The sequence below is a fragment of the Salvelinus fontinalis genome, chromosome 22, assembly GCF_029448725.1.
Source record: "Salvelinus fontinalis isolate EN_2023a chromosome 22, ASM2944872v1, whole genome shotgun sequence".
NCBI lineage: Eukaryota > Metazoa > Chordata > Actinopteri > Salmoniformes > Salmonidae > Salvelinus > Salvelinus fontinalis.
In genome coordinates this window covers 34,416-47,863 of record NC_074686.1, presented here as the reverse complement: position 1 = coordinate 47,863, position 13,448 = coordinate 34,416, and the positions used below count along the sequence as shown (strand labels likewise).

Here is a 13,448-nt window from a genome sequence, read left to right as displayed (position 1 = left end):
TGAACAGGGCCTCGGCCAGTGCTGGCGCAAAAACGAACATGTCCACCAACAGCATAGCCTGACAAGACTGGACCCTCTTGGTTGCTCCTTGTGGCAAATTAAACAGGCAGGGAATTAGCTCAAATGGTAGAGTGCTTGCTTTGCATGCGAGAGGTAGTGGGATTGATACCCACATTCTCCATAAAACAAATTTTTTTGTGGATCCAAGAACGCTCCAGTTCACGCTTCATGCAGCTTTGTCTAACGACAACCTACTGTCATGTAACAATGACAAGCAACTTTCATGTAACACTGATGTCACAATGTCAGATGAAAACGAATGACATGACTTACTTTCAGAGGAGCAGCGTAGCACACACAATTGATGCCCACAAACAAAGCTGTGGGAAGTTTCCTTGAAGCCAATGCAGAGGATAAAGAAAAATAACAACTGAAAATGTACCTTATGGCCAGAACGGGGATCGATCCCATAAACTTGGCGTTATTAGCACCACGCTCTAACCTACTGAGCTAACCGGCCGCTTGCAACGGAGAAACATTTTGAGGATGCACAGAGCCTCGGCCAGTGCTGGCTCAAAAACGAACAAGTCCACCAACAGCATAGCCTGACAAGACTGGACCCTCTTGGTTGCTCCTTGTGGCTAATTAAAAAGGCAGGGGAATTAGCTCAAATGGTAGAGTGCTTGCTTTGCATGCAAGAGGTAGTGGGATTGATACCCACATTCTCCAAAAAACATTTTTTTTTGTGGATCCAAGAACGCTCCAGTTCACACTTCATGCAGCTTTGTCTAACGACAACCTACTGTCATGTAACAATGACAAGCAACTTTCATGTAACACTGATGTCACAATGTCAGATGAAAACGAATGACATGACTTACTTTCAGAGGAGCAGCGTAGCACACACAATTGATGCCCACAAACAAAGCTGTGGGAAGTTTCCTTGAAGCCAATGCAGAGGATAAAGAAAAACAACAACTGAAAATGTACCTCATGGCCAGTACGGGGTTCGAACCGACGACCTTAGCGTTATTAGCATCACAATCTAACCAACTGAGCTAACCGGCCACTTTCAACGGAGAAACATTTTGAGGATGCACAGAGCCTCGGCCAGTGCTGGCGCATAAATGAACAAGTCCACCAACAGCATAGCCTGACAAGACTGGACCCTCTTGGTTGCTCCTTGTGGCAAATTATAAAGGCAGGGGAATTAGCTCAAATGGTAGAGTGCTTGCTTTGCATGCGAGAGGTAGTGGGATTGATACCCACATTCTCCAAAAAACATTTTTTTTTGTGGATCCAAGAACGCTCCAGTTCACACTTCATGCAGCTTTGTCTAACGACAACCTACTGTCATGTAACAATGACAAGCAACTTTCATGTAACACTGATGTCACAATGTCAGATGAAAACGAATGACATGACTTACTTTCAGAGGAGCAGCGTAGCACACACAATTGATGCCCACAAACAAAGCTGTGGGAAGTTTCCTTGAAGCCAATGCAGAGGATAAAGAAAAACAACAACTGAAAATGTACCTCATGGCCAGTACGGGGTTCGAACCGACGACCTTGGCGTTATTAGCACCACAATCTAACCAACTGAGCTATCCGGCCACTTTCAACGGAGAAACATTTTGAGGATGCACAGAGCCTCGGCCAGTGCTGGCGCATAAATGAACAAGTCCACCAACAGCATAGCCTGACAAGACTGGACCCTCTTGGTTGCTCCTTGTGGCAAATTATAAAGGCAGGGGAATTAGCTCAAATGGTAGAGTGCTTGCTTTGCATGCGAGAGGTAGTGGGATTGATACCCACATTCTCCAAAAAACATTTTTTTTTGTGGATCCAAGAACGCTCCAGTTCACACTTCATGCAGCTTTGTCTAACGACAACCTACTGTCATGTAACAATGACAAGCAACTTTCATGTAACACTGATGTCACAATGTCAGATGAAAACGAATGACATGACTTACTTTCAGAGGAGCAGCGTAGCACACACAATTGATGCCCACAAACAAAGCTGTGGGAAGTTTCCTTGAAGCCAATGCAGAGGATAAAGAAAAACAACAACTGAAAATGTACCTCATTGCCAGTACGGGGATGGAACCCACGACCTTGGCGTTATTAGCACCGCTCTCTAGCCTACTGAGCTAACCGGCCGCTTGCAACTGAGAAACATTTTGAGGATGCACAGAGCCTCGGCCAGTGCTGGCGCAAAAACGAACAAGTCCACCAACAGCATAGCCTGACAAGACTGGACCCTCTTGGTTGCTCCTTGTGGCAAATTATAAAGGCAGGGGAATTAGCTCAAATGGTAGAGTGCTTGCTTTGCATGCGACAGGTAGTGGGATTGATACCCACATTCTCCAAAAAACATTTTTTTTTGTGGATCAAGAACGCTCCAGTTCACACTTCATGCAGCTTTGTCTAACGACAACCTACTGTCATGTAACAATGACAAGCAACTTTCATGTAACAATGATGTCACAATGTCAGATGAAAACGAATGACATGACTTACTTTCAGAGGAGCAGCGTAGCACACACAATTGATGCCCACAAAAAAAGCTGTGGGAAGTTTCCTTGAAGCCAATGCAGAGGATAAAGAAAAACAACAACTGAAAATGTACCTCATGGCCAGTACAGGGTTCGAACCCACGACCTTGGCGTTACTAGCACCACGATCTAACCAACTGAGATAACCGGCCACTTGCTAAGGAGAAACATTTTGACGATGCACAGAGCCTCGGCCAGTGCTGGCGCATAAACGAACAAATCCACCAACAGCATAATCTGACAGACTGGACCCTCTTGGTTGCTCCTTGTGGCAAATTAAAATGGCAGGGGAATTAGCTCAAATGGTAGAGTGCTTGCTTTGCATGCGACAGGTAGTGGGATCGATACCCACATTCTCCAAAAAACATTTTTTTTTGTGGATCTAAGAACGCTCCAGTTCACACTTCATGCAGCTTTGTCTAACGACAACCTACTGTCATGTAACAATGACAAGCAACTTTCATGTAACACTGATGTCACAATGTCAGATGAAAACGAATGACATGACTTACTTTCAGAGGAGCAGCGTAGCACACACAATTGATGCCCACAAACAAACCTGTGGGAAGTTTCCTTGAAGCCAATGCAGAGGATAAAGAAAACCAACAACTGAAAATATACCTCATGGCCAGTACGGGGTTCAAACCCACGACCTTGGCATTGTTAGCACCGTGATCTAACCAACTGAGCTAACCGGCTGTTTGCTACGGAGAAACATTTTGAGGATGCACAGAGCCTCGGCCAGTGCTGGCTCATAAACGAGCAAGTCCACCAACAGCATAATCTGACAAGACTGGACCCTCTTGGTTGCTCCTTGTGGCAAATTAAAAAGGCAGGGGAATGAGCTCAAATGGTAGAGTGCTTGCTTTGCATGCGAGAGGTAGTTGGATTGATACCCACATTCTCCCAAAAACATTTTTTTTTGTGGATCCAAGAACGCTCCAGTTCACACTTCATGCAGCTTTGTCTAACGACAACCTACTGTCATGTAACAATGACAAGCAACTTTCATGTAACACTGATGTCACAATGTCAGATGAAAACGAATGACATGACTTACTTTCAGAGGAGCAGCGTAGCACACACAATTGATGCCCACAAACAAAGCTGTGGGAAGTTTCCTTGAAGCCAATGCAGAGGATAAAGAAAAACAACAACTGAAAATGTACCTCATGGCCAGCATGGGGATCGAACCCACGATATTGGCATTATTAGCACCACGCTCTAACCTACTGAGCTAACGGGCCGCTTTCAACGGAGAATCATTTTGAGGATGCACAGAGCCTCGGCCAGTGCTGGCGCAAAAACGAACAAGTCCACCAACAGCATAGCCTGACAAGACTGGACCCTCTTGGTTGCTCCTTGTGGCAAAGGAAACTGGCAGGAGAATTAGCTCAAATGGTAGAGCGCTTGCTTTGCATCCGAGAGGTAGTGGGATTGATACCCACATTCTCCAAAAAACATTTTTTTTTGTGGATCCAAGAACGCTCCAGTTCACACTTCATGCAGCTTTGTCTAACGACAACCTACTGTCATGTAACAATGACAAGCAACTTTCATGTAACACTGATGTCACAATGTCAGATGAAAACGAATGACATGACTTACTTTCAGAGGAGCAGCGTAGCACACACAATTGATGCCCACAAACAAAGCTGTGGGAAGTTTCCTTGAAGCCAATGCAGAGGATAAAGAAAAACAACAACTGAAAATGTACCTCATGTCCAGTACAGGGTTCGAACCCACGACCTTGGCGTTACTAGCACCACGATCTAACCAACTGAGATAACCGGCCACTTGCTAAGGATAAACATTTTGACGATGCACAGAGCCTCGGCCAGTGCTGGCGCATAAACGAACAAGTCCACCAACAGCATAATCTGACAAGACTGGACCCTCTTGGTTGCTCCTTGTGGCAAATTAAAATGGCAGGGGAATTAGCTCAAATGGTAGAGTGCTTGCTTTGCATGCGACAGGTAGTGGGATCGATACCCACATTCTCCAAAAAACATTTTTTTTTGTGGATCTAAGAACGCTCCAGTTCACACTTCATGCAGCTTTGTCTAACGACAACCTACTGTCATGTAACAATGACAAGCAACTTTCATGTAACACTGATGTCACAATGTCAGATGAAAACGAATGACATGACTTACTTTCAGAGGAGCAGCGTAGCACACACAATTGATGCCCACAAACAAACCTGTGGGAAGTTTCCTTGAAGCCAATGCAGAGGATAAAGAAAACCAACAACTGAAAATATACCTCATGGCCAGTACGGGGTTCAAACCCACGACCTTGGCGTTGTTAGCACCGTGATCTAACCAACTGAGCTAACCGGCTGTTTGCTACGGAGAAACATTTTGAGGATGCACAGAGCCTCGGCCAGTGCTGGCTCATAAACGAACAAGTCCACCAACAGCATAATCTGACAAGACTGGACCCTCTTGGTTGCTCCTTGTGGCAAATTAAAAAGGCAGGGGAATGAGCTCAAATGGTAGAGTGCTTGCTTTGCATGCGAGAGGTAGTTGGATTGATACCCACATTCTCCCAAAAACATTTTTTTTTGTGGATCCAAGAACGCTCCAGTTCACACTTCATGCAGCTTTGTCTAACGACAACCTACTGTCATGTAACAATGACAAGCAACTTTCATGTAACACTGATGTCACAATGTCAGATGAAAACGAATGACATGACTTACTTTCAGAGGAGCAGCGTAGCACACACAATTGATGCCCACAAACAAAGCTGTGGGAAGTTTCCTTGAAGCCAATGCAGAGGATAAAGAAAAACAACAACTGAAAATGTACCTCATGGCCAGCATGGGGATCGAACCCACGATATTGGCATTATTAGCACCACGCTCTAACCTACTGAGCTAACGGGCCGCTTTCAACGGAGAATCATTTTGAGGATGCACAGAGCCTCGGCCAGTGCTGGCGCAAAAACGAACAAGTCCACCAACAGCATAGCCTGACAAGACTGGACCCTCTTGGTTGCTCCTTGTGGCAAAGGAAACTGGCAGGAGAATTAGCTCAAATGGTAGAGCGCTTGCTTTGCATCCGAGAGGTAGTGGGATTGATACCCACATTCTCCAAAAAACATTTTTTTTTGTGGATCCAAGAACGCTCCAGTTCACACTTCATGCAGCTTTGTCTAACGACAACCTACTGTCATGTAACAATGACAAGCAACTTTCATGTAACACTGATGTCACAATGTCAGATGAAAACGAATGACATGACTTACTTTCAGAGGAGCAGCGTAGCACACACAATTGATGCCCACAAACAAAGCTGTGGGAAGTTTCCTTGAAGCCAATGCAGAGGATAAAGAAAAACAACAACTGAAAATGTACCTCTAGGCAAGTACGGTGATCGAACCCACGACCTTGGCGTTATTAGCACCACAATTTAACCAACTGAGCTAACGGGCCGCTTGCAACGGAGAAACATTTTGAGGATGCACAGAGCCTTGGCCAGTGCTGGCGCATATATGAACAAGTCCACCAACAGCATAGCCTGACAAGACTGGACCCTCTTGGTTGCTCCTTGTGGCAAATTACAAAGGAAGGGGAATTAGCTCAAATGGTAGAGTGCTTGCTTTGCATGCGAGAGGTAGTGGGATCGATACCCGCATTCTCCAAAAAACTTTTTTTTTTGTGGATCCAAGAACGCTCCATTTCACACTTCATGCAGCTTTGTCTAACGACAACCTACTGTCATGTAACAATGACAAGCAACTTTCATGTAACACTGATGTCACAATGTCAGATGAAAACGAATGACATGACTTACTTTCAGAGGAGCAGCGTAGCACACACAATTGATGCCCACAAACAAAGCTGTGGGAAGTTTCCTTGAAGCCAATGCAGAGGAAAAAGAAAAACAACAACTGAAAATGTACCTCATGGCCAGCACGGGGATCGATCCCACGAAATTGGCGTTATTAGCACCACGCTCTAACCTACTGAGCTAATGGGCCTCTTGCAACGGAGAATCATTTTGAGGATGCACAGAGCCTCGGCCAGTGCTGGCGCAAAAACAAACAAGTCCACCAACAGCATAGCCTGACAAGACTGGACCCTCTTGGTTGCTCCTTGTGGCAAAGGAAAAAGGCAGGGGAATTAGCTCAAATGGTAGAGTGCTTGCTTTGCATACGAGAGGTAGTGGGATTGATACCCACATTCTCCCAAAAACATTTTTTTTTGTGGATCCAAGAACGCTCCAGTTCACACTTCATGCAGCTTTGTCTAACGACAACCTACTGTCATGTAACAATGACAAGCAACTTTCATGTAACACTGATGTCACAATGTCAGATGAAAACGAATGACATGACTTACTTTCAGAGGAGCAGCGTAGCACACACAATTGAAGCCCACAAACAAAGCTGTGGGAAGTTTCCTTGAAGCCAATGCAGAGGATAAAGAAAAACAACAACTGAAAATGTACCTCTAGGCAAGTACGGTGATCGAACCCACGACCTTGGCGTTATTAGCACCACAATTTAACAAACTGAGCTAACGGGCCGCTTGCAACGGAGAAACATTTTGAGGATGCACAGAGCCTTGGCCAGTGCTGGCGCATATATGAACAAGTCCACCAACAGCATAGCCTGACAAGACTGGACCCTCTTGGTTGCTCCTTGTGGCAAATTACAAAGGAAGGGGAATTAGCTCAAATGGTAGAGTGCTTGCTTTGCATGCGAGGGGTTGTGGGATCGATACCCGCATTCTCCAAAAAACATTTTTTTTTGTGGATCCAAGAACGCTCCATTTCACACTTCATGCAGCTTTGTCTAACGACAACCTACTGTCATGTAACAATGACAAGCAACTTTCATGTAACACTGATGTCACAATGTCAGATGAAAACGAATGACATGACTTACTTTCAGAGGAGCAGCGTAGCACAAACAATTGATGCCCACAAACAAAGCTGTGGGAAGTTTCCTTGAAGCCAATGCAGAGGATAAAGAAAAACAACAACTGAAAATGTACCTCATGGCCAGCACGGGGATCGATCCCACGAAATTGGCGTTATTGGCACCACGCTCTAACCTACTGAGCTAATGGGCCTCTTGCAACGGAGAATCATTTTGAGGATGCACAGAGCCTCGGCCAGTGCTGGCGCAAAAACAAACAAGTCCACCAACAGCATAGCCTGACAAGACTGGACCCTCTTGGTTGCTCCTGTGGCAAAGGAAAAAGGCAGGGGAATTAGCTCAAATGGTAGAGTGCTTGCTTTGCATACGAGAGGTAGTGGGATTGATACCCACATTCTCCCAAAAACATTTTTTTTTGTGGATCCAAGAACGCTCCAGTTCACACTTCATGCAGCTTTGTCTAACGACAACCTACTGTCATGTAACAATGACAAGCAACTTTCATGTAACACTGATGTCACAATGTCAGATGAAAACGAATGACATGACTTACTTTCAGAGGAGCAGCGTAGCACACACAATTGATGCCCACAAACAAAGCTGTGGGAAGTTTCCTTGAAGCCAATGCAGAGGATAAAGAAAAACAACAACTGAAAATGTACCTCTAGGCAAGTACGGTGATCGAACCCACTTGGCGTTATTAGCACCACAATTTAACCAACTGAGCTAACGGGCAGCTTGCAACGGAGAAACATTTTGAGGATGCACAGAGCCTCGGCCAGTGCTGGCGCATAAATGAACAAGTCCACCAACAGCATAGCCTGAAGAAGACTGGACCCTCTTGGTTGCTCCTTGGGGCAAAGGAAAAAGGCAGGGGAATTAGCTCAAATGGTAGAGTGCTTGCTTTGCATGCGAGAGGTAGTGGGATCGATACCCGCATTCTCCAAAAAACATTTTTTTTTGTGGATCCAAGAACGCTCCATTTCACACTTCATGCAGCTTTGTCTAACGACAACCTACTGTCATGTAACAATGACAAGCAACTTTCATGTAACACTGATGTCACAATGTCAGATGAAAACGAATGACATGACTTACTTTCAGAGGAGCAGCGTAGCACACACAATTGATGCCCACAAACAAAGCTGTGGGAAGTTTCCTTGAAGCCAATGCAGAGGAAAAAGAAAAACAACAACTGAAAATGTACCTCATGGCCAGCACGGGGATCGATCCCACGAAATTGGCGTTATTAGCACCACGCTCTAACCTACTGAGCTAATGGGCCTCTTGCAACGAAGAATCATTTTGAGGATGCACAGAGCCTCGGCCAGTGCTGGCGCAAAAACAAACAAGTCCACCAACAGCATAGCCTGACAAGACTGGACCCTCTTGGTTGCTCCTTGTGGCAAAGGAAAAAGGCAGGGGAATTAGCTCAAATGGTAGAGTGCTTGCTTTGCATACGAGAGGTAGTGGGATTGATACCCACATTCTCCCAAAAACATTTTTTTTTGTGGATCCAAGAACGCTCCAGTTCACACTTCATGCAGCTTTGTCTAACGACAACCTACTGTCATGTAACAATGACAAGCAACTTTCATGTAACACTGATGTCACAATGTCAGATGAAAACTAATGACATGACTTACTTTCAGAGGAGCAGCGTAGCACACACAATTGATGCCCACAAACAAAGCTGTGGGAAGTTTCCTTGAAGCCAATGCAGAGGATAAAGAAAAACAACAACTGAAAATGTACCTCTAGGCAAGTACGGTGATCGAACCCACGACCTTGGCGTTATTAGCACCACAATTTTACCAACTGAGCTAACGGGCCGCTTGCAACGGAGAAACATTTTGAGGATGCACAGAGCCTCGGCCAGTGCTGGCGCATAAATGAACAAGTCCACCAACAGCATAGCCTGAAGAAGACTGGACCCTCTTGGTTGCTCCTTGGGGCAAAGGAAAAAGGCAGGGGAATTAGCTCAAATGGTAGAGTGCTTGCTTTGCATGCGAGAGGTAGTGGGATTGATACCCACATTCTCCAAAAAACATTTTTTTTTGTGGATCCAAGAACGCTCCAGTTCACACTTCATGCAGCTTTGTCTAACGACAACCTACTGTCATGTAACAATGACAAGCAACTTTCATGTAACACTGATGTCACAATGTCAGATGAAAACGAATGACATGACTTACTTTCAGAGGAGCAGCGTAGCACACACAATTGATGCCCACAAACAAAGCTGTGGGAAGTTTCCTTGAAGCCAATGCAGAGGATAAAGAAAAACAACAACTGAAAATGTACCTCATGGCCAGCCGGGGATCGATCCCACGAAATTGGCGTTATTAGCACCACGCTCTAACCTACTGAGCTAATGGGCCTCTTGCAACGAAGAATCATTTTGAGGATGCACAGAGCCTCGGCCAGTGCTGGCGCAAAAACAAACAAGTCCACCAACAGCATAGCCTGACAAGACTGGACCCTCTTGGTTGCTCCTTGTGGCAAAGGAAAAAGGCAGGGGAATTAGCTCAAATGGTAGAGTGCTTGCTTTGCATACGAGAGGTAGTGGGATTGATACCCACATTCTCCCAAAAACATTTTTTTTTGTGGATCCAAGAACGCTCCAGTTCACACTTCATGCAGCTTTGTCTAACGACAACCTACTGTCATGTAACAATGACAAGCAACTTTCATGTAACACTGATGTCACAATGTCAGATGAAAACTAATGACATGACTTACTTTCAGAGGAGCAGCGTAGCACACACAATTGATGCCCACAAACAAAGCTGTGGGAAGTTTCCTTGAAGCCAATGCAGAGGATAAAGAAAAACAACAACTGAAAATGTACCTCTAGGCAAGTACGGTGATCGAACCCACGACCTTGGCGTTATTAGCACCACAATTTTACCAACTGAGCTAACGGGCCGCTTGCAACGGAGAAACATTTTGAGGATGCACAGAGCCTCGGCCAGTGCTGGCGCATAAATGAACAAGTCCACCAACAGCATAGCCTGAAGAAGACTGGACCCTCTTGGTTGCTCCTTGGGGCAAAGGAAAAAGGCAGGGGAATTAGCTCAAATGGTAGAGTGCTTGCTTTGCATGCGAGAGGTAGTGGGATTGATACCCACATTCTCCAAAAAACATTTTTTTTTGTGGATCCAAGAACGCTCCAGTTCACACTTCATGCAGCTTTGTCTAACGACAACCTACTGTCATGTAACAATGACAAGCAACTTTCATGTAACACTGATGTCACAATGTCAGATGAACACGAATGACATGACTTACTTTCAGAGGAGCAGCGTAGCACACACAATTGATGCCCACAAACAAAGCTGTGGGAAGTTTCCTTGAAGCCAATGCAGAGGATAAAGAAAAACAACAACTGAAAATGTACCTCATGGCCAGCCGGGGATCGAACCCACGAAATTGGCGTTATTAGCACCACGCTCTAACCAACTGAGCTAACGGGCAGCTTGCAACGGAGAATCATTTTGACGATGCACAGAGCCTCGGCCAGTGCTGGCGCAAAAACGAACAAGTCCACCAACAGCATAGCCTGACAAGACTGGACCCTCTTGGTTGCTCCTTGTGGCAAAGGAAAAAGGCAGGGGAATTAGCTCAAATGGTAGAGTGCTTGCTTTGCATGCGAGAGGTAGTGGGACTGATACCCGCATTCTCCAAAAAACATTTTTTTTTGTGGATCTAAGAACGCTCCAGTTCACACTTGATGCAGCTTTGTCTAACGACAACCTACTGTCATGTAACAATGACAAGCAACTTTCATGTAACACTGATGTCACAATGTCAGATGAAAACGAATGACATGACTTACTTTCAGAGGAGCAGCGTAGCACACACAATTGATGCCCACAAACAAAGCTGTGGGAAGTTTCCTTGAAGCCAATGCAGAGGATAAAGAAAAACAACAACTGAAAATGTACCTCATGGACAGCACGGGGATCGAACCCACGAAATTGGCGTTATTAGCACCACGCTCTAAACAACTGAGCTAACGGGCAGCTTGCAACGGAGAATCATTTCGAGGATGCACAGAGCCTCGGCCAGTGCTGGCGCAAAAACGAACAAGTCCACCAACAGCATAGCCTGACAAGACTGGACCCTCTTGGTTGCTCCTTGTGGCAAAGGAAAAAGGCTGGGGAATTAGCTCAAATGGTAGAGTGCTTGCTTTGCATGCGAGAGGTAGTGGGATTGATACCCACATTCTCCCAAAAACATTTTTTTTTGTGGATCCAAGAACGCTCCAGTTCACACTTCATGCAGCTTTGTCTAACGACAACCTACTGTCATGTAACAATGACACGCAACTTTCATGTAACACTGATGTCACAATGTCAGAAGAAAACGAATGACATGACTTACTTTCAGAGGAGCAGCGTAGCACACACAATTGATGCCCACAAACAAAGCTGTGGGAAGTTTCCTTGAAGCCAATGCAGAGGATAAAGAAAAACAACAACTGAAAATGTACCTCATGGCCAGTACGGGGTTCTAACCCACGACCTTGGCGTTATTAGCACCACGATCTAACCAACTGAGCTAACCGTCCGCTTGCAACGGATAAACATTTTGAGGATTGTCGTGGAAAATCATCTCAGAAATATAACGCTTTATCAGAACTTGTGAAATCAAAACATGCTTTTATTTACAATAGTATAACCATCTCGAATGTCCCACGGAACACCCCCACCCAGAGCACTGGTTCCCTCTTTATACCCAAATAGCATATGAGTCCACCCCATATGCAAATAAACATACTTCCCCTAATTCTTCAACATCATTATCTTTTTTAGTTCAGGCTTCCTGCTTGTTCACACATACTAACGCCCATCATCTGCTTTCAGTTAAATTATAATAGTGGTCAGACCCTCTATCTTGGTGTCAACATACTCTGTGTCCTTCCCCTCACCACTAAATCAATGCACTCTTTGTTCTGTCCCCGCTATCCCTAGGGTATCCAATTGCTTATAAGCGTCTATGTGTCTGGTCAGTTTCACTTAAATGGAATCAGCAGACTATGTGTTTCCTGTTCATTAGTGTCCAGCCACCCCAGGCATATTTCTCTGGTATGTATGCTTATCTAGTGAAATGGGTAGACTATAAATCTAGTATGTCAAAGCACCCAGGCACCCGTATGTCTGGTCAGTCTGTCAGCATAATGGAGAATCTACAAGGGTCAGAGGGTCAGAACGTCCCTTAGTAGATTTCCATTACCACGGTCTCATGATCTATGTTACCATGTGGTTTGTTACTTTAATGTTCAGCTATCTTTTATATTTATATGTTATCCATGTATCTTATGTTACTACTACACCATCTGCTAATCTTTGGTTTCCTGTATTTACCAGAATGGCAAATGCACTCACATCTGCCTTCTTATACTATTTTCTAGTATACTCCTATCTATTGTTTAATTGGTGTGATATCTACCTACATATGTCACTTACTCCTACATAATCCCTCCTCTTGAGGGTAAATAACCTCAAAAACCATACTAAAAATGACATATAGAGAGTAGATATCAATACCAACAATTGACTAAAACATTATCAAAATAAAGCTTACAAATCACTTGTACCAAACATCTCCAATACATAAACACAGACAGGAAGAAAAGATCCAATTGAAACATAATATTCTTACAAAACCCAACTAGACCAAACATCTCCAATTAATAACATAAAATAGGAATGAAAGATCTAGTTAAAATAAAAAATACTAATAATTAACCATTATATTTTGATGAAGCATAGAGCATGTAGTATGAATCCCTGCCTGAGGTTACAAAGAACACAAAGCATTAGGCAAAATAGATATGCTAAAACCCCTTTACATAAGACCACAGTCCTCATCCTTACATATAAGACAATCTCCTCTTTGACACTTTGACAGAAAAAAGGTTCTAGGTGATGATAATGACCATCCTCATGAATTTTTGTACACCACTTGCAATTGTGACGCAAATTACACTTTTT

At 44.4% G+C, this 13,448-nt stretch overlaps 2 non-coding genes across 2 annotated transcripts; both read right to left on the bottom strand.

Moving 5' to 3' along the window:
• Positions 1-2,637: 2,637 nt before the first annotated feature.
• On the bottom strand, positions 2,638-2,711 carry trnat-agu (transfer RNA threonine (anticodon AGU)). Its single transcript has one exon. It is a non-coding gene; the product is annotated as a tRNA-Thr (tRNA).
• Positions 2,712-4,828: 2,117 nt separating this feature from the next.
• Positions 4,829-4,902, bottom strand: trnav-aac (transfer RNA valine (anticodon AAC)). The gene has a single exon. It is a non-coding gene; the product is annotated as a tRNA-Val (tRNA).
• Positions 4,903-13,448: the final 8,546 nt, after the last annotated feature.